The 23,396-nt window shown below is 38.0% G+C and overlaps 1 long non-coding RNA gene across 1 annotated transcript in view; it reads right to left on the bottom strand.

The window, feature by feature from the left end:
• Nucleotides 1–18,530, bottom strand: part of LOC124712530 — a 41,177-nt gene extending 22,647 nt beyond the window's left edge. The window contains exons 1-2 of the long non-coding RNA XR_007005588.1: nt 18,332–18,530; nt 14,709–14,814 (exon numbers count right to left, since the gene is read on the bottom strand). This is a non-coding gene — a long non-coding RNA (uncharacterized LOC124712530). The remainder of the gene's footprint in view (nt 1–14,708; nt 14,815–18,331) is intronic.
• Nucleotides 18,531–23,396: the final 4,866 nt, after the last annotated feature.

The raw sequence follows: 23,396 nt of genomic DNA, 5'->3' as shown, positions 1-23,396 counted from the left end.
ACCACACAATATTCGTTCCGTTCTTTCATCAGTCGACTCAACTGAATTGATTAACAAGTAGTTGAACTTTTTTGTGTAGCACGCGAGTCCACGTCATCATATTTTATACTTTCCTGCCTGGCACATATTGAACACATACCTACAAGAAAAGTTGCAGCCACTCTAGTGATCTCAATATGTTGTTTTGTCTGGCATTTGTTCAAGAAAAGTCAGGAATATTCTACTGTTTTAAAATTCAACATACTTTTGCCCTCAAAACTACTGAAACATAACAGTAATGATCTGGCACATAAATTGAATCAGTGCTTAACTGAACTACCATTCTTTGAAGAAGAATCACTCTTTGTGATTAAAAAGAGACTAATGGGAGAGATTCTTCAATGCAAGCAGATGAGCATAAATGGCCCTCATGATTGTGATTCTGTTATGCAAGCAATGTCTGTTTGTCCTAGGTCTGACTATCCTACTTTGCACACGCTGTACAAAATATTTGCTTGTCTACCTGCTTCTACTGCTACAGTAGAAAGAAGTTTCTCAATATTGTAGCGTATAAAGACATGGCTGAGGTCGACAATGGAGGAGAATTGACTTAATGGCTTAGCTCTGGTGAACACTCACCCTGACATTGATTGTCCTATTGATGATGTAATTAACCAATTTGCCAGGAAGAATAGGTGCATAGAATTCATCATTTAAGGAAGAGAACCACAACTGTAACTTTTTTATGTCATAAGACGGCATTGTCTTTTATATGTGTACAATCAGTTTAAATAAAACTTACTTAAACTTGGCATGTGACTTGATCATTTTTTTATCACGGTAAAAGTAAAGGTAGCTCAAGATATTTTAAGTGCCCCCTCCTTGAGGTTTTTCTGTATTCGCCACTGGTTGCATTATGCCCATATGTAAGCACCAAAAGATTATCAGGGGGCCTTTGGAAGCAGAAAGTGAATGATATTTGTATTTATAGTGAAATGAGTAAATATAAACAACTAAATAATAGGGAAATAAGGATGAAATCTATTCTCTGCATGTGCTCTGTGATAAGTTTTTGAAAAATTTTAGTAATTACTTCAGCCTTGTAACCACTGCCTATAGCAACTTGGTTTAGAACGACTATTTCATTTTTCCTATCTTGTCACTTAATGTTCTCTTAAAGAGTATGAAAATGAAGGGACAAAAAATGTCATTTTATATACAGTAGCATGCCATGATGTGGAATCTAGAATGAGATCTGTGCAAGTGAATTTTATATAAATGCTGAATATATGTCTACCATCTTCTTTAGTGACAATTGCATGAATAGATTCACCTGTGAGAACTTTACAGTGATGGCTTCTTCAAGGATACCATGCCACTATTCTAGAGGCAGGAAGTTAAATAAACCCTCAATGTGACGATTATTATTATTATTTAAAATAGTGATACTGTAGATGTCTTATAAAGTAAGCCAAGAAAGGAACCAGAGAGAAAAATTAATGTAAGTAAATTATTTTTGTTTATTATATTTCTCCTTGTATTGTCAAAATGTAGACAATCAATAGATGTCATACATTTACTGTATGTGTAAAGTTAACTGTTTTAAGTAGATGTTTTACATCAGTAAAACAATTTGTAATTTGAGAAGTCAAAATATCTTAAAAATGAAAGTTTCTCAAGGAGCCACTTTAAGGGAAGGGGGTCATTCATCTTATATTCAGGTTTGTCTTACAGTCAGATAAATATGGTAATTTGTAGAATAGCTGCTACTATGAACACGATTCATACTTTGAGTTATTCATTAAGTATTGGAAAATGAGAAAGTTATTTGCAGAGTGAGACCAAGTAAAGTAATATGAATGATCTTATTGTGATTACAATAGAGCAAAGTTGAATATGCACTGTTAATGATGTTGAGAATATGTTGTCTGTTGTGGGGCATTGATGAGATTGATAATGATGTATTATTTTTTTTGATGTTGCAGTTAGGTTAGAGGCAACTGAGTTGATGTGTTGAGAATTTATTAGGAGATTATATGACTCTGACAGTGTGTTAGGTTTTTTGTTGATTATGTTGTGGCGACTTCTGCCACCAAATGTATCAGGATGACCAAATGTAGCGGGAAGACACCAAATCTAGTGGATGGGGCCAGGAGGTGCCATATTAAAACTAGGCAAGAACTTTCCAAATGATTTATTTGCTTCTTCTACAGTGCTCCGTTCACCTCAATCTGCATCACAGGGCCCCGCAATGCTGAGGAAGCACCTCAGTGGCCTGTGCAACCCAATGCTGTGTTGTGCCGGCCTTGGCCGGCCAGCTGCAGGTTTCCGATTACATCAGGGTGGCTGCACCAGCAGCCGACTCAGCAGCCACCGTCCCCGTTGGCTCCGCGCTGCTCCGATGGGAGCCATAGGCCAGCCCTGCTGCTGTTTCTTCCTTGCTGGCTTAGCTGAGAACACGGCACCAACGATTGCCTGCGATCTGGCATCCAAATCTGTGGCCCTCGCCTCAGAAGTCTCCGGCATGTGTTGGGAGTCGAGACGAATGTCCGCGGTAGTAAGCCGAAGAGTGTCCGTCCATGGCTGGCTGCGATCCCTGTGTTGGCCTCAGAGGGTGGAACCACCGTTGTGGACTGGGATGCTGTTGCTGCGTGTAGCCCAGTGGTGTGACATGCCTCACTGTCCAGGAGAGCTGCCACACTTAAATGAATCTTGTTAGAAAACAGCACCTACTTATACTCGGCTGTGTGCCTCTGTTTTGTCAAGTGTGTCACTTCGTGTTACGTACGCATAACACTTAGGGTGGTGAGTGGCCCTCTTCTGCCTGTGACTTGCACCATGGAAACTGCTGTGTGCGCCCTCTCCGGCAGTTCTATGCCCCTGAGGCCTCCATTTGCCTTCGTAACTGCTGGTATGCATAACTTACTGCAGTCCGGCCCACACCTGGCTGTAATTCGTGCTCCGAATATCGCACAAAACTAACTTTCCCTATCTTAAACGGTGGTGCCACTACGATTATTATAATGGTCTTGAGAGTGAGGATGATTATGTTGAACTATGGAAGACTGCGAGGTAGTATACTTATTATTGAAGTATTATGAAGAATATGATGATGAAATAATGGTTAGGAATTAAAACTGATTATCTTGAAATCTAGTGGACTATGTTCATTGGGTTATAAAGAATGTACTACATTAACAGAAAAATGTAAGTAATTTTGTGATGATAGTTAAAAGTATGCTAAGTGGCAAGATGAAATGTAATGTGATATCTATGATATGTTAGTCTTTGCAAATGAGAAAGAGTAGTAATTCTTGGTTTAAATAATTCTTGGTTTAAACTGTTAACTTTATTATGCAAATATATGGGATACTAATTTAGTAACAGGTAACTGCATAATTATTGAAATGGTGATGTCACACTGCTATCTATAAGAAACAAATTCTGATAGACAAAAACATTATAGTTAATGAATTTAAGAAATTAACTCTGGGATCAAATCAGTAGTCAGGAGATTCGGCATAAATACCGCGACTGCACCTGGGCTCTTCAGTAGTTGTGTACTCACCTGATGATGGCCGGACGTCTCTGGGCCGAAATATCGTGGCAGAATGTTGACGGGATCCGGCTGCATACCCGGAAATTATTAGAAGTTTTCTTATCATTGTAGCATAATCAATGTATGAAGATGCTTCGTTAATGTTATAGTGATTATGACATTCTTGCAACATTATGGTGTTTTGTAGATAACATACATACCTTACTTAAGTTATGTAATTTGTATACTGTCCAAGTTTGACATGCATGCAAGCCACAGTTGACATAGATGTGTTTATAGCTTTTACATTAAGTAATCAAGTTATTAGGCTAGACTTGTCTTAATGAAAAATGGGTTCCTTATGACATGCGCTCATCCTGCTCACACCATTCTTACATTTACATATTTGGTAATGTACGTATATAATTTTGTTTGTGAGCACTTTCATAATTACTAACATATGTATTTTCTTATCTATTCACCCAACATTTACTGTTTATACATGCATATTATATCGCTTATAAATATTTTTATAGTAACGCATCACATACAACACAAATTATTAAACATTTAAGTTTGCTAGAAAAAACAGCAACAATAGTTACTATTTTCAGGGGCACTTGTTACAAATAAAATCCATGCTGAACTAGTTTTCTCCAGTGTTTACAGATTATGACATGTAATTTTTTTTTTTTCTGTTCCATGCATATTCAACCAGAGACTCATGCATAAATTTTTTACATGAAGTCCTTGGCTGTGTATGTGTACTGTAACAGACTACATTTATGAATAGTACAGTATAGTACATGATATGCCCTTTTGTTGTATGTCACAATGCATGATATTTTTGCTACATAAAAATATATGTATGACCATGGCCTAATATTCAGTTTACACCATCGATTGTATAATGTCTTAAAGAGTAATAATCAGACATCAGACATTTCTGTGAATGATGAAATTTGCCTTGTCCAGATTGTCAGAGTTTACGTAATTACATTTAAGAATAATTAACTGAAAGAATATTTCATCTGAATATGATTAACTACATCATTTTTAAAACTAAGTCTCAAAATTTCTTGCCTAAGAGTTTGTCCCCAGCATTATAGTGCTTAACATGTGTAAGAAAAAACAATGTTGTTGTTAGATTTTAGGTCATTGTGGAGTTATTTGTTTCCAGAATTAGAGACTTTTATTCATAGTGAAATGCATTCTAGTTTACTTTCCTTTGACAAGTTTCATAAGGACAAGATTCTCTGAATACACCTAAGAAATGATTTATGAACTTTTTATTGTTACTTGTGCTTCAACTGCAGTGGTTTACAGTCCAGCTTATTGCAGAAAGTATCCATGTTACCTTTACTGAAATTTTTTGTAATATTTATTTGTTGATACTTTAGTTTATCTATTATTATTATTATTATTATTACAGCATTAATTAATATGGAGATCAATTAATAACAACATTTTGTTGTATTTCTGTAATCTTCTGCCAAGCACCTCTGTTCAGTGCCTCCTCCTTGCGTATCCCACAGTGCTCCATTATTCTGTTGATGGGGTCATTCCAAGAACATCATGGTCTCTCACATTTACATCTGCCACGTGGTTTCCATTCAAAATTTTCTTTGGCCATTAATGATTTGGCATTCTCAACAGATGATCATACCACTTTAGAGATTTTCTTTCAATTCTGTCTATCAGTGTTTCATCTGCCTTCATTTGAGCTCTCACTATATCATTAGTTTTCTTGTTGATTCTTGATATTTTGGCACTCCTTCATAAATGATCGATTTCTGCAGCTGTTATTCTTCCTCTCAGGCCAGCATTTGAAGTCCATAGTCCTGACCCATAGCATAAAATAGAATCAACCACTAGCCTACCCACTCTTTCCTTATTGTCATTAGACACCCTATCATTTTTCTGCTTTGTTGTATTCTGAATTTTATTTCTGCAGTACCCAGTCCATTTTTGTCAATATATGCCCCTAGATATTTAAATATTTCACCTGCTTTATAACTGCTCTGTCATTGATGTTAACTTCAAATTTAATGTTATTATTCACTACCAGATAACATTTTCAGTTTTCATTTATTATATTCCTGATATAAACACCATATTATGAACTCAAGATTGAATTCATCTTATGCTAGAACAACTTGATGATCAACAAAACTTAATGAAAACAGCTGTACATCGTTAATAATAATTCCCATTCCTCCACAGCAGTTCTTGCACCTTCAGAGAATCACCTCTGCATGTAAATTAAACAAGACTGGTGAAATACTGCAACCCTGTATCAGCCCTTTTGTGACATTAATAGGTTCTTATAATTTTGGTCCTCTAATTATGTAATTTTGGAATCTAGATAGAACTGAGTGGTCAGAAATACTGATAGATTCTAATTTGTGTAGTTAGCTGAATGTCAGGGAGATTATGTTGTAAACCTATGGAAGTGTAGATGATCTTTTCAAATGACTGCCCATTATCATGGACAAGAGGTATGAGCTCTGTGTACATAACGATGTCTGTGGCCCAAGAAAGATGCACGTGATCGTTCTTTTGGGCCTCGCAGCAGCAGTTGATAGATTCGCTGCAGGATTGCCACAGAAGGTATACAGCATTTACAACACACTGACCACACTACCTGTTTTGGCCAAGATTGCCCACATTTTGTCAGCAAGAACAATTTCTTGGTAGCTTAGGTATGAGTACTTCCAGCCACTTGCATTTCATTAGCAAGCAGCCAACACCCAACAGTGTAGTGGCTTGAAAAATTAATAGCACAAAAATTACGTTTAGTAGAGAGAGCAGATCCCATCGTGTTATCTCTAATTTTTGAGTGTGGCATCAATGAGGATGATGCCAGATACTAGAATGTATCAGTAGAAACATACCGAACCAATTCCATGCATTATGGTTTGGGGAGCTGCAGTCTACGACTGGGGTTCACTTAGGAAATAGCTTCAGATACATGTATTCATGCTTTCTCATGTTCCATAAATGCCTTCATTGAAGAGAGTCTCTAAGGACATGGAATGAGCTGTAGCCTGCATCTAGGATTTGTTTACGGAACAATAAACATTGTGGGATACATTCAGATTCGTCTATTCATCCACTCATGTTCCATAAACCCCATTATCAAAGAGATCCCTTAGGGATATTAAATGAGTCAAGTTTTACATTAACAGGCAGAAGCAGCCACTGCAGGCTACTTCTGTAAAGTATGAGGTCTGTTCAAAAAATTCCGGAACTTTGTCCACAAACTTTTTCTGTGCTTACCTTTCACTTATTGTCCATGGTCTCCTTCAAAATACTCTCCCCCACAATTTCTACACTGCTCCCAAGGCCATTTCCACTTCTGGAAACAGCCTTGGTACTTCTCTTGCTGGACTGTGGTAAGTGCCATCTGTGAATTTTCTTTTATTTTGTCTGCCATTGCAAATCTTCATCATTTAAATGGGTTTTCAACTTTGGAAATAAAAAGAAGTCAACAGGGGCCAGGTATGTGGAGTATGATGAATGAGGCAGCACAGTGATTTCGTTTTTCATGGAATAGTTTGCACCAACAGGGACGAATGTATGGGTGCATTATTGTCTCGCCAAATTTAATGCGTTTCCTTCTCACATCTTCTCGCAGGCATCGCAACGTATCCAGATAGTACCATCCATTAACGGTTTGTCCATGTGGCACAAATTCATGATGTAGTAATCCTTCAAAGAAAACCATCAGCATGGCTCTGGCATTTGACCTGACCTAACAAGCTTTTTTTGGTCTTGGAGAACCTTTCAAGGCCCACTGTGAAGACTGAACCTTGGTCTCAACATAATAACCGTAGACCTATACCACATCATCAGTTATGATTCTCGTACAGAACATCTCATTATCATTTGCGTGATCCGAAAGTTTTCACAGATTGCAACATGAATATCATTCTGGTTTTGGCTCGTGAGCCGTGGGATGAATTTGGCAGCAGTTCAATGCATTCCAAGGTGCTGCATCAGAATTTCATGACATGATCCAACTAAAATGTTACATTCGTCTGCAATCTTTCATCAGTCTGTCTTTGATTGGCACACACAATTTCATTGATGTTCCTTACATGAACATCATCGGTAGGCATCAAAGGGCTTCCTGAATGAGGGTCAACTTTAACTTCTGTCTTGCCATTTTTAAGCCATCAGAACCATTCATAGCACTGAGTACAGCTTAAGCTCTCATTACCAAAGTCTAAAGTCTTTCTGTATCATTTGATGTGCCCTGAGTTGCATGTAAAATTCATTGCAGATGCAATGCTCCTCTAACTATGCCATCTCATAATTCAGAAATGGTTAGACTCAAAGTTCTGCTCAGTACAGCACTGAATATTAACTAACAGACATACAACAATGAAACTTCTGGCAGTTACACTTTAAACTTAGGCGTTTTCTCTTCCGACACTGACAATGTTGAGTGTTTATGGAAAAAGTTCAAGGCAATCGTAAAATACGTTTTAGACAGGTACGTGCCGAGTAAAACTGTGAGGGATGCGAAAAACCCACCATGGTTCAACAACAAAATTAGGAAACTACTGCAAAAGCAAAGAGAGTTTCACTTCAAATTTAAACGCAGCCAACACCTCTCAGACAAACAGAAGCTAAGCGATGTCAATGTTAACGTAAGGAAGGCTATGCATGAAGCATTCAGTGAATTCGAAAGTAAAATTATATGTACCTAAAAGAAGGTTGTATACATGGAAGAATCCTGGAGATACTAGAAGGTATCAGATAGATTATATAATGGTAAGACAGAGATTTAGGAACCAGGTTTTAAATTGTAAGACATTTCCAGGGGCAGATGTGGACTCTGACCACAATCTATTGGTTATGAACTGTAGGTTAAAACTGAAGAAACTGCAAAAAGGTGGGAATTTAAGGAGATGGGACCTGGGTAAACTGAAAGGACCAGAGGTTGTACAGAGTTTCAGGGAGAGCATAAGGGAACAATTGACAGGAATGGGGGAAAGAAATACTGAAGAAGATGAATGGGTAGCTCTGAGGGATGAAGTAGTGGAGGCAGCAGAGGATCAAGTAGGTAAAAAGACAAGGGCTAGTAGAAATCCTTGGGTAACAGAAGAAATATTGAATTTAATTGATGAAAGGAGAAAATATAAAAATACAGTAAATGAAGCAGGCAAAAAGGAATACAAACGTCTCAAAAATGAGATCGTCAGGAAGCGCAAAATGGCTAAGCAGGGATGGGTAGAGGACAAATGTACGGATGTAGAGGCTTATCTCACTAGGGGTAAGATAGATACTGCCTACAGGAAAATTAAACAGACCTTTGGAGAAAAGAGAGCCACTTCTATGAATATCAAGAGCTCAGATGGAAACCTGGTTCTAAGCAGAGAAGGGAAAGCAGAAAGGTGGAAGGAGTATATAGAGGGTCTATACAAGGGCGATGTACTTGAGGACAATATTATGGAAATGGAAGAGGTTGTAGATGAAGATGAAATGGGAGATACGATACTGTGTGAAGAGTTTGGCAGAGCACTGAAAGACCTGAGTCGAAACAAGGCCCCGGGAGTAGACAACATTCCATTGGAACTACTGACAGCCTTGGGAGAGACAGTCCTGACAAAACTCTACCATCTGGTGAGCAAGATGTATGAGACAGGCGAAATACCCTCAGACTTCAAGAAGAATATAATAATTCCAATTCCAAAGAAAGCAGGTGTTGACAGATGTGAAAATAACCGAACTATCAGTGTAATAAGTCACAGCTGCAAAATACTAACGTGAATTCTTTACAGACGAATGGAAAAACTGGTAGAAACCGACCTTGGCGAAGATCAGTTTGGATTCCGCAGAAATGTTGGAACATGTGATTGACAATGTTGACTGGAATACTCTCTTTCAAATTCTAAAGATGGCAGAGGTAAAATACAGGGAGCGAAAGGCTATTTACAATTTGTACAGAAACCAGATGGCAGTTATAAGAGTCGAGGGGCATGAAAGGGAAGCAGCGGTTGGGAAGGGAGTGAGACAGGGTTGTAGCCTCTCCCTGATGCTATTCAATCTGTATATTGAGCAATCAGTAAAGGAAACAGAAGAAAAATTTGGAGTAGGTATTAAAATCCATGGAGAAGAAATAAAAATGTTGAGGTTCGCTGATGACATTGTAATTCTGTCAGAGACAGCAAAGGACTTGGAAGAGCAGTTGAACGGAATGGACAGTGTCTTGAAAGGAGGATATAAGATGAACGTCAATAAAAGCAAAACGAGGATAATGGAATGTAGTCGAATTAAGTCGGGTGATGCTGAGGGAATTAGATTAGGAAATGAGACACTTAAAGTAGTAAAGGAGTTTTGCTATTTGGGGAGCAAAATAACTGATGATGGTCGAAGTAGAGAGGATATAAAATGTAGACTGGCAATGGCAAGGAAAGCGTTTCTGAAGAAGAGAAATTTGTTAACATCGAGTATAGATTTAAGTGTCAGGAAGTCGTTTCTGAAAGTATTTTTATGGAGTGTAGCCCTGTATGGAAGTGAAACATGGACGATAAGTAGTTTGGACAGGGGGAGAATAGAGGCTTTCGAAATGTGGTGCTACAGAAGAACGCTGAAGATTAGATGGGTAGATCACATAACCAATGAGGAGGTATTGAATAGAATTGGGGGGAAGAGGAGTTTGTGGCACAACTTGACAAGAAGAAGGGACCGGTTGGTAGGACATGTTCTGAGGCATCAAGGGATCACAAATTTAGCATTGGAGGACAGTGTGGAGGGTAAAAATCGTAGAGGGAGACCAAGAGATGAATACACTAAGTAGATTCAGAAGGATGTAGGTTGCAGTAAGTACTGGGAGGTGAAGAAGCTTTCACAGGATAGAGTAGCATGGAGAGCTGCATCATACCAGTCTCAGGACTGAAGACAAAAACAACCTACTTGACAGAAAATCCTAGGAAGTTCTGGTCTCAAAATAGCATATCCAGACACTTTGGGATGATAATGGCATTGAAACAGTGGATGACACGCGTATAGCTGAAATACTAAACACCTTTTTCCAAAGCTGTTTCACAGTGGAAGACCGCACTGCAGCTGCTTCTCTAAATCCTCGCACGAATGAAAAAATGGCTGACATTGAAATAAGTGTCCAAGAAATAGAAAAGTAACTGAAATCACTCAACAGACGAAAGTCCACTGGACCTGATGGGATACCAATTCAGTTCTACACAGAGTACGCGAAAGACCTTGCCCCCCTTCCAAATGATTGGAAAAGAGCACAGATAGCTCCAGTTTTCAAGAAGGGTCGTCGAGCAGATGTGCAAAACTATAGGGCTATATCTCTGACATCAATCTGTTGTAGAATTTTAGAACATGTTTTTTGCTCGTGTATCATGTCATTTCTGGAAACCCAGAATCTACTCTGTAGGAATCAACATGGATTCCGGAAACAGTGATTGTGTGAGACCCAACTCGCTTTATTTGTTCATGAGACCCAGAAAATATTAGATACAGGCTCTCAGGTAGATGCCATTTTCCTTGACTTCCGGAAGGCATTCGATACAGTTTCGCACTGTCACCTGATAAACAAAGTAAGAGCCTATGGAATATCAGAACAGTTGTGTGGCTGGATTGAAGAGTTTTTAGCAAACAGAACACAGCATGTTGTTCTCAATGGAGAGACGTCTACAGACGTTAAAGTAACCTCTGGCGTGCCACAGGGGAGTGTTACGGGACCATTGCTTTTCACAATATATATAAATGACCTAGTAGATAGTGTCGGAAGTCCCATGCGGCTTTTCGCGGATGATGCTGTAGTATACAGAGAAGTTGCAGCATTAGAAAATTGTAGCGAAGTGCAGGAATATCTGCAGCGGATAGGCACTTGGTGCAGGGAGTGGAATCTGTCCCTTAACATAGACAAATGTAATCTATTTTTGAATACATAAAAAGAAGGATCCTTTATTGTATGATTATATGACAGCAGAACAAACACTGGTAGCAGTTACTTCTGTAAAATATCTGGGAGTATACGTATGGAATGATTTGAAGTGGAATGATCATATAAAATTAATTGTTGGTAAGGCGGGTACCAGGTTGAGATTCATTGGGAGAGTGCTTAGAAAATGTAGTCCATCAACAAAGGAGGTGGCTTACAAAACACTCGTTTGACCTATACTTGAGTATCGCTCATCAGTGTGGGATCTGTACCACGTTGGGTTGACAGAGGAGATAGAGAAGGTCCAAAGAAGAGCGGCGCATTTTGTCACAGGGTTATCTGGTAAGCGTGATAGTGTTACGGAGATGTATAGCAAACTCAAGTGGCATACTCTGCAAGAGAGGCACTCTGCATCGCGGTGTAGCTTGCTGTCCAGGTTTCGAGAGGGTGCATTTCTGGATGAGGTATCAAATATATTGCTTCCCCCTACTTATACCTCCTGAGTAGATCACGAATGTAAAATTAGAGAGATTTGAGTGCGCACAGAGGTTTTCAGGCAGTCGTTCTTCCCGCAAACCATATGCGACTGGAACAGGAAGGGGAGGTAATGACAGTGGCACGTAAAGTGCCCTCCGTTGGGTGGCTTGCAGAGTATAAATATAGATGTAGATGTGTGCAGGGATGCTAACTGCATCTGATTCCAACACACAACTGGTGCAGTATTACGACAGTTCCACAATTTTTTGAACAGAACTCATATACTATCTGTCTGTCTATATATCTGTTTGCTGTCCAGCATTAATTCCAGGTTACTTTACATATGTGTATGTATACTAAGAGGAAAAAATCCACTGTTTCTCCTGGCATGAAGCTCAGCTGCTGTGTTTAACTTACAATTCTGAGGAAATTGGGAGACCACTATAGGTGAGAAGTCCCTCTCAGTGTGGGATTTGAGTGATCTGGCCCTCCATTCTAATCTTTTCTAACTAAACCCTCTTTCCCCGTGAGGAAGGTACTCATCGTTCTGGAAGCTAGGATAGTTGTTTCAACATTTATATGTGCCTATTAGCAGTATTTAGGATTTCATCTCCTGAAAATAAGTACTTGTCATTCATTCAGTCTCCTCATAATTTTATAGTTTTCTCAAAAGAAATCTGCTTTTGACACAATTATTCTAAATTTAGTTTGTTGATCTTTGTTATTTAATTTACTGTGTTTTTTGTTTCAGCCATGTGAAGGACTACATATATACATCAATTGAACTAATGCAGGCTTTACTTGCATATGGCAGAAAACTACAAGAACTTCTGCAGTTATTGCTTGATTTAATTCTGAAAACGTATCTATAGCTTTGATGTCACATTGACCTTTTAATGGATCTCACACAAAATTTTATTGTTGAAATATGTGATGGGTTAGGAAGCACCGCCCTTAGAAGATAAATTATGGAGGAAGAAACTCCTCTTTTGGTACCATGTTCTATCTGTGGTAGAACTTTCAAACCAGAGTCATTGGAAAAGCATTACAAAGCATGTGAAAGAAACAGCACAAAGAAGAGGAAAGTGTTTGATTCAACAATACAAAGAATTCAGGGCACAGATCTTGCTGAATTTCTGCCAAAAATTCTGACCAATAAAATTACTGAAAGAACATCACCCAGATCACCTAGAAATAAACCAGAGAAGCTTACTGAGCTCAACAAACCAGAGAGAAAGAAAACCCCTGATATAAAATCAAAGAGTGGAGTTACCTCAGTGTCACCAAAACCACGCGACAGTGAGCAATGCCCTCACTGTGAGAGATCTTTCTGTCTCAAAGCCTTTGAGCCCCATGTTGAATGGTGCAAAGATCGAAGAGCACCAGTGACACTGTCTCCAAATACTTTGAAAGCCAAAGAAATGTTGGATGCCAGATTGAAATACACTGCACCAAAGTATACTAAAAATAAGAAGAAACAGGTCAATGAGAAGCCTGGTACACAATCAGATATCCATGAAGAAAAGGATAGTACACATCACTCTGCTAATGAATTTGGTGTCGAAAAAGTGAATGATATTGCAAGGTGCAAATCTCAGCTATCAAGGGCTAAGGGAAGTCTCAGTGCCCCATCTTGTAATTTATCAAAGAGATGTTCATCTGAAGCTAGGCTAACAGAGTTATCCCCACAATTGGTTGGTAAATCTGAACAATCAAGTAACTTACATGATGGAAAAGGGAGTTATAGTGACACAACAAGGTGTATAAAAACTGTTAATGACGATATAAGACAGCAACTGGCAGATGCAAGTAATAATACGCCTTTTGGCTCAGGCACTACAGAAAGACGAGGGCTATCACTAAATGATAGTGAAACTAGTATGGAAAATCAAGAATATTTCTCTGCAGAAAATGTTGTAGCTGAGTCACATGGACAAGACAACAGTTTGAGTATCACTCAGTCATGCTATTCAACCGATTTCAGCCGCGATTCTGACTGCTATTCACAGTCTTCACCATCTGTGCTTGATGAAAAGGTCAGTTTATCAGTGTGGTCCAGCAGACAAAGCATAACCACCAATATTGGTGGCATGAAAAGGGCCAAATTTTGTCATGAATGTGGCTCTAAATATCCTATTGAAATGGCTAAGTTTTGTTGTGAATGTGGAGAACAACGACTCATCATAAAAGATTTGTCTCATTCTAAGATCTAGATTACAACTTCTCTTATAAAACAATTTGGGAAATTGCTGACCAGCAGATATAAATGACTGATTTTTGTGAATGCTAACAATGCTATCATCTGTGTAAATGTGCATTTGTGCTTCTTTAGGGATGTTAATTGGTGAACAAGTTGCCATATGTTTTGGTATTTTGAATATGTGTATCAATGATTGACTTAAACGAAATGTCACTGAAGAGTGTTAATAAATAGTTATTGCTTAATGTTGTAGCTATCTTGCCATGTTTTCTTCTGCCCTGATTATGGAGTACAAACACAGTTTACCATTACATGAGGAAACAATCACTCGGCATTCAACTCGACTCCTAGTTATATTTGATGTTCTAATAATGTGATACCAAGAAACAATCCTTGCTTTCTCTATTTAATTTATTTGTTGACTTGTCTGTGCTTCATTAAGTTATTATGTTGAATATGATGTTCTACATATGATAAATTTTATTGCCTAACATAATTATGATAACTGTACCATTTATGTAATGCTGCTACAAATGAAATTTCAACCTATAATGCATGAAGATAGAATAAAAATCCTTCACCAAACCTCTTACCTGAACTGTTTATGGAGATGTACATAAATAATATCAATGACACATCCTGGTGATAGTTTTAAGAAGTTCTTCATTATGTTAGGTAAATTTCATCACAAAGGAGAACCTATAGAAATGAGGGAAAAAATGTATACATTAAAAAAGAGAAGCGCTGGTGCTTTTAACATTAATATTTTATCTTTACTTAATATAATAAAATTGACAGTAATAACCATTAACCCAGTAGTTCATTGTGCTTCACTATGAAGAAATGCTGTTCCTTTGTCTGTTCAGCTGAGGTGCTGCTATTTTTCTGGCACTGCTTGTTTCATATTTACATTACTTCAGTGGCAGTTCGCATAGAATAACAATTATCTCTACACTATAAAAATGGAAGTTTGTTTACAGTGAAGAGTTATATGTCATGTTACTAATGGCAATTTTCTCTTTGTTTGTCTAGATATGTGTTTATTTATCGAAATACGGTTAATACAATATTTTTTAATTTTCTTCTGAACTGAAAGCAATTTCATTTTATTGCATTATGTCTGCTTGCATTTTTCATGATCTAGACTTTATTGTCTGTTGATAAATTGAATAAATACACAGAAAATGTAACATTAAAATGTTTATAATAAGGATTTTTATGACTTTCCTGGGCAATGTAATTAATTCAGCAAAATAATGACAGCTTAAAACTAGAAGAGCACACTCACTCTTTCCTATTGTATAGGGGCCATTTTTATTTTTATTTTGTGGTTGGAAGTCCATCGAGTTGTTACAGTTATCAGTTAATCTAACAGGGAAATCGTCATCTGTTTGTGAACAGTATAATATATATCAGGTTACCTTCCATTCAGATGGCTGTTGCACTCAGCAACTGTTATATTGACTTGTAAATAATAGATGTCAGCTATCAGCTATCAGTGTATTGAATATTCAATGTGGATGAAGCCTGACCAACAGGCATTACATGCATTGATCAAAAATGATAGTGCATTGAGAATGGCTAGTTTCTAGCTGAAATCTAGATCTGCCAATAAAATTTAAAAAGGATGACTGATAACTGAAATCTATTATTTACAAGGCGTAATATTTGTTGTGTGTGTTATATTTTTACTTTTTGTGTATCATGCTTTCTGAGGTAGAGATTGGGTACCAGCCCAGTATTTGCCTAAATGGGCATGGAAAACCATCTAAAAATTACCATCAGCTGGCTGGTGTACCAGACCAATGATCGTTAATCTGCCATAAAGTTTCAGTCTGGTTCTGGCTCATTTTCCTGTGTCACAAGCTAGCATGCTGTATGCTACGCTACAAGAGCAGATGGAAACAAGAACAATAAGCAAAGGACAAAATATTTTATGAAATGGGAACAGTGCAAGGACTATAATCTGCTGTCATCATCCTATTCAAAACATGTCATCAACATATTCAAAACTTAAAAATGTAGCAAACAAACGAATATAACAGGATGCATAAAAACAGTCTATCTGTCTCTCTTAAAAATTAATTTAAAGAACAAAAATTCTTACTATGTGAATAAAACTTCACTTTTAAAAGAGTAGAACCTTTAACGAAGCTGTAGATGAAATGTTTTTTAATGCTGCTGTATTTTACACTTCTTTTTGTGAGACTTAGTTTTTTGACCATAATGCAGGTCAGCCTACATTCTTTTGTTGGAATTGTGGTACATTTTACTAATTTGTATCTGATATAGTGACCGGCTTTGTCAACCTTTAAGCTCGTTTTGGGAAATATGTATTGGAAAGCTGTGGTGTGTATTCCTACTTAAAAAAGGCAACAACAAGTATACTGCACATAATTTAAATTACATTTTTAATGTATGAAATTTATTTTGATATTAGTAAATTGTAGCAACAGATAATTTGATAACACGTGGCAAACAAGAAGTATCCCCACTGTACAGACATTGTCACTCTGATGTCACCCATATATTAATTTTTTCTAATGGTAATTATAGCCAAGGACAACCTTATTATAGGATTTGAGCACGTATTGTTAGCATATAAGCTTGATGTTTGTATGGTTGCCTAAGAATTTGGAGTGGTATACTTTTTGAATTTTCTGATTACCATGTACGGTAGAGGCCTCCAGCAGATTTAATTTACTAGAATTGAATTGGATACAGGAAATTTTTCTCCTGTTTATTAAAAGTGAATTACTTTGAGCCAGTGAGAAGTTCTTCTACCAATTTGTTGACATTAACTTCTAATTCAGTGGAAAATTTAATTTTCTCTCACAATACTAGTATCACTTGCTTCATTTGTGGGACAAATGTAATTCATTTACATAACCTGAGGGTTGATCAACAAGTAATGCAACACATTTATTTCTCAAAGCAGGTTTGTTTTATCCATGAATTAAATGCACCATATTGTTATCCAATTCTCTGGCTATAAAATACTATTTTTCAAAGTAGTCACATTTCATTTCTATAGTCTTATGCCACCTTAATGTGAGATCTGGTATGTCATCATGGTACCACTTTACTGGATGACATCTCAGCCAAGCTGTTGGTGTATCAGTGGTTTCTCCATTACTACTGCAGTGCCTCCAATGGAGTCCATTCTTTATTGGGCCAAAGATGAAAGTCAGAAGATGAGAGATCCACGATGCAAGGCAGATGAAGAAGAGTAGTCCACCAAGTTTTTCTGATCTTCTCTTGAATGTGCAGACTTCAGTGTGGCCTTGCATTATCTTGGAGGAGGAGACGTATGCATTTTTGTGGCCTTGAACATGGAATCATTTGTTTAGTGTCCTAAGAGTCCCACAATAGATGTCTGAGTTGATTATTTGTTTATGAGAGAGCATTGCACAAAATAGCCTTTTCAGTGTCCCAGTGACCTGTATCAATGAATTTACCAGCTGAGGGTACTGTTTTAAACTACTTCAAAAGAGAGGTTGTGTGGTACCACTCATTGGATTTCTCTTTTGTTTCCAGTTCAAAGTGGAGACTCCATGTTTCATTTCCTGTGAAAAAGTTTGAAATCATAAGTATAATCCTAATAATGGGCAAGCAGTTGGCACAGCTATTCCTTCAGTTCTCTTTACCCTCTTCATTCAGGCTTTGAAGAACCCAGAGAATACAAATCTTTGAATACACTATCTGATGGGCAAGTGTGTTTGCACTACCAACAGAGATGTTGAATCCTGAGTTACTTGACTGTTGATAACCAACGCTGTCTGTGGTTGACCTGTGCGTGAGGGATCAGATACATTTTCTTCTCCTTCTTCTGTTGACAATTGATGCTTCACTCAGTAACTTAGCATGCTTTCATCCACTGCCTGCTGTCCTTAGAAATTCGGTCAATGCCCATGAATATTTGTGATGGTCTTGTCTTCCTTCAAAAGAAATCAGTAACTGCTCTTTGCTTGGAATGCACCTCAGGTGAAGACATCATTTTGAAGATAGTTTTACACTGCATCTGCAAAGTCTCTCCACAGTAGTGAGTTCCGTGTGTCACACCTTGTGGGGCGTGTGAGTAGTCATTCATGGCGCTGTACCAGCTAGGGGCAGGTACTAACTGTTAGTGGGTGCAGTTATGTTGGGAGATGGGATTCAACATTATTAAAATTAAAACAATGAAATTAATTAATTCAATTAAGTACACTGTACTCACCAGTATCACAGTAGGTGCTGGAAATGTTTCTTTCTTTCTTGAAGCCATAGTTCAACACCTTTACATTTATTTGTTAACATCTTTGCCAATGTTTCATGAGTAATGAAATACAGATAATCAATTATCACTGTCTTCAGTTCATTGATTGTCTTTGTGTTACTTTGATATACTAATGTTTTATCTGTACCCCAAAGGAAATAGTTGGACAGAGACAGACCTGGCGTGGGCTAGAGACCTTTTGTAATTACTGTCTGCAAATATTCAACCTAAAGCTGGGTCCACACATGAAACAAAAGTGTCACAATAGCTAGTGGCATATCGCAGTTGCATGTATGAACTCCCAGTTTTCAGTGGCGCAACTTGAGAGATGCAACTTCTGTCACACCACAAAAAGTTCAACTTGGTTTTACTTTGTTGCGCCACTTTACTACCGCTACTGCTCCCTGGCAGCAGTACAACAAAACACGAGCAATCTGTTGCAGTTATCGTGCAGTAATTGCTGCTGTACTCAATTCGATTTTATTTCTGAAAAAAGTGAAAACAATGGTTGGCAGGTACGCTTTTGCAGCTTTTAAAACTACAAGAACAGGAGCCTACATTTGAGTTTCTGTAGCAGTGTGTTTGTGTATGTGTGTGTGTGTGTGTGTGTGTGTGTGAAAACCAATGACATAGGAATAACCAATGACACAGGAATAATTAAATAAACTTAATATATGTAACCAAAAATGTGAATTGTATCAACTTCGTAATTAGATTAGATTAGTACTTGTTCCATAGACCATGAATACGACACTACATAATTATGTGGAACATGTCAGGTTAATAAAAGGTGTCAATACAAAATGTTACATTACACAAAATATTACATGACACTTAATATTTTTAATTTTTTTGTGGGGTTTGGGGAAATTACCCTCTTACTATATCCAAAAATTCATCTAAGGAGTAGAAGGAGTTGCCATTAAGAATTCTTTTAATTTCCTTTTAGATGCTATATGGCTATCTGTCAGACTTTTGATGCTATTAGGTAAGTGACCAAAGACTTTCGTGGCAGCATAATTTACCCCCTTCTGAGCCAAAGTTAGATTTAGCCTTCAGTAGTGAAGATCAACCTTTCTCCTAGTGTTGCAGCCATGTACACTGCTATTACTTTTGAATTCATATGGATTGTTAATAACAAATTTCATAAGTGAATATATATATAAAAAAATAATGGAAGGAAACATTCCACGTGGGAAAAATTATATATAAAAACAAAGATGAGGTGACTTACCGAACAAAAGCGCTGGCAGGTCGATAGACACACAAACAAACACAAACACACACACAAAATTCAAGCTTTCGCAACAAACTGTTGCCTCATCAGGAAAGAGGTAAGGAGAGGGGAAGACGAAAGGAAGTGGGTTTTAAAGGAGAGGGTAAGGAGTCATTCCAATCCCGGGAGCGGAAAGACTTAACTTAGGGGGAAAAAAGGACAGGTATACACTCGCACACACGCACATATCCATCCACACATACAGACACAAGCAGACATATTTAAAGACCATGTCTTGGATGAGCTCCAGCAATTCTTCTGATTATACACTTTTGTGCAATGAACACTCTCATACTCCATAATGAGTTACCCAAGAATATGATCCCATATGAAAGCAGAGAATGAAAATAGGCATGGTAAGCTAATTTACTCAGATGCATATCGCCAAAATTTGCAATGACCCTAATAGCATAAGTAGCTGAACTCAAACGTTTCAGCAGATCCTCAGTGTGTCTTTTCCAGTTCAACCCCTCATCAATGCATACACCTAGAAATTTCGAATATTCTACCTTAGCTACTGATTTCTGATCGAAGTCCGTATTTATTAATGTGGTCATTCCATTTACTGTGTGGAACTGTATATACTATGTTTTGTCAAAGTTTAATGAGAGCCCATTTGCAGAGAACCACTTAATGATTTTCTGAAAAACATCGTTTACAATTTCACCAGTTAATTCTTGTCTGTCGGGTGTGATAGATATACTAGTATCATCGGCAAAAAGTACCAGCTTTGCATAGAACAGCAGAGGACCCAAGACGAAACCTTGTGGCACCCCATTCTTGATTGTTCCTCAGTTTGAGAAATCACCAGTTTTTTGCATATTATGTGAACTGCTTATTTCAACTTTCTGCACTCTTCCAGTTAGGTATGATTTAAACTATTGGAGCACTGTCCCATTCATACCACAGTACTTGAGCTGATCTAGAAGTATTCCTTGATTTACACAATCAAAAGCCTTTGATAGATCACAAAAAATCCCAATGGGTGACTTCTGGTTACTCAGAGCATTTAATATTTCATTAGTGAAAGTATATATAACATTTTCCGTTGAAAAACCCTTCTGGAAACCAAACTGACATTTTGTTAAAACTTTATTTTTACAAAGGTGTGAAGCTACTCTACAATACATTACTTTTTCAAAAATTTTGGATAAGGCAGTCAGAAGAGAGATTGGGCGGTAGTTGTTGACATCAGACATATCCCCTTTTTTATGCACTGGTTTAACAATGGCATACTTCAGTCTATCTGGGAACATACTCTGCTTCAGAGAGCTATTACATATGTGGCTAAGAATCCCACTTATTTCTTGGGATCAAGCTTTTATTATTCTGCTCGAAATGTCATTAATTTCATGTGAGATTTTATTCTTGAGAGAGTTTATTATCTTCCTAATTTCAGCAGGAGAATTGGGTGGAATTTCAATTGTATCAAATGGTGTGGGTAAGGCCTCTTCCATTAACTGCCTTGCTTCTTCTAATGAACATTTTGATCCTATTTTCTCTACAACATTTAAAAAATGATTATTCAAAATGTTTTCAACTTCTGGCTTGTTGTTTATCAAGTTTCCATTCACTTCAATGGTGATGCCATCATCCTGTACTCTTGATTGCCCTGTCTCCCTTGTAATAATATACCAAATTGTTTTGATTTTGTTATCAGAGGTATTAATCTCAGACATGGTGCACATGCTTCTGGACTTTTTAATAACCTTTCTTAATGTAGCACAGTAGTTCTTATAATATTTGGCTGTTTTTGGGTCATTACTCTTTCTTGTTAGATACAGTTACTTTTTCTGTTTACAAGATATTTTTATTTCTTTAGTAAGCCAAGGTTTTCTTTCATGGTTTCTTTAAATTAGATTTGACTTTTTTCATGGGGAAACAGTTTTCAAATTCTCTTACAAGTGTATCATGAAATAAATTATATTTTAAGTTAGCATCCAGCTCCTTGTACACCTCAGCCCAGTCTAACTGCTGAAGATTTTCTCTGAAATTTCTAATTGTTGTGTCATTAATTGAACGCACAACTTTGGAAGGTAGTTTTGAATTACTGAATGGAGCTATGTCACATACTGTAGCTAGCTGAGGATCATGATCAGAAAGCCCATTCTCAACAGGACAAGAACTTATGTTTTTAAACCTGTCTTGGTCTATAAAAGTGTTATGTATAAATGTGCTGCTGTCCTTTACTACCCGAGTAGGAAATTTAATGACAGATGTCAAATTGAAAGAACCGAGCAAGACTGCCAGGTCATTCTTCCTATTACACTCTTTCAGTGAATCAACATTGAAGTCCCCACAAATAATAATTTGCTTTCCCCTATCTAACAGATGGCACAACAAGGCATCCAAGTTTTCGAGGAATAAATGAAAGTTCCCTGAAGGGGACCTATATACTGGTACAATTATAAAAGAGCCCTCCTTCAGTTTAAGTTGACAGGCACATGCTTCTAAATGTTGCTCTAGACAAAACTTTTTTGTATACAAGCTTTCTACACAGTGATAACTTTTGACACATACGGTAATCAGTGAGACCAAGCGTTTGTATATGCTAAATTCTGTTTATATGCATGTTCAAATGGTTCAACTGGCTCTGAGCACTATGGGACTTGACGTCTGAGGTCATCAGTCCCCTAGAACTTAGAACTACTTCAATCTAACAAGCCTAAGGACATCACACACATCCATGCTCGAGGCAGGTTTCGAATCTGCTACCGTAGCGGTCGTGCGGTTACAGACTGTAGCGCCTACAACCGCTCGGCCACACCGGTCGGCTTATATGTAGGAATTAGCTCCAGAGCGTGATGTGGTAGCTGTTAAACTAAATTTCTTATTGAAAGTGCCTATATCAACGAATACAATAAGACTCTAAAATCTTGGAAGAGTGGCGTGTCTGCAGATGATATTTACTTGGAGCTATTGGTTAGTATGCCACGTCAGACAGCATTTTCGTCTCAGAATGTTATTTCTTTTAGAAATGTGTCAATTTCCCTTGATTTATCCCTGTGCGAAACTTATTTTCGGATCCAACATTTGGGTGTCGTCTTCCTTCTACACTCCTGGAAATTGAAATAAGAACACCGTGAATTCATTGTCCCAGGAAGGGGAAACTTTAATGACACATTCCTGGGGTCAGATACATCACATGATCACACTGACAGAACCACAGGCACATAGACACAGGCAACAGAGCATGCACAATGTCGGTACTAGTACAGTGTATATCCACCTTTCGCAGCAATGAAGGCTGCTATTCGCCCATGGAGACGATCGTAGAGATGCTGGATGTAGTCCTGTGGAACGGCTTGCCATGCCATTTCCACCTGGCGCCTCAGTTGGACCAGCGTTCGTGCTGGACGTGCAGACCGCGTGAGACGACGCTTCGTCCAGTCCCAAACATGCTCAATGGGGGACAGATCCGGAGAGCTTGCTGGCCAGGGTAGTTGACTTACACCTTCTAGAGCACGTTGGGTGGCACGGGATACATGCGGACGTGTGTTGTCCTGTTGGAACATCAAGTTCCCTTGCCGGTCTAGGAATGGTAGAACGATGGGTTCGATGACGGTTTGGATGTACCATGCACTATTCAGTGTCCCCTCGACGATCACCAGTGGTGTATGGCCAGTGTAGGTGATGGCTCCCCACACCATGATGCCGGGTGTTGGCCCTGTGTGCCTTGGTCGTATGCAGTCCTGATTGTGGCGCTCACCTGCACGGCGCCAAACACGCATACGACCATCATTGGCACCA

Source organism: Schistocerca piceifrons, chromosome 8, assembly GCF_021461385.2.
Source record: "Schistocerca piceifrons isolate TAMUIC-IGC-003096 chromosome 8, iqSchPice1.1, whole genome shotgun sequence".
Taxonomy (NCBI): Eukaryota; Metazoa; Arthropoda; class Insecta; order Orthoptera; family Acrididae; genus Schistocerca; species Schistocerca piceifrons.
This window is presented reverse-complemented; position numbering and strand designations above follow the sequence as displayed.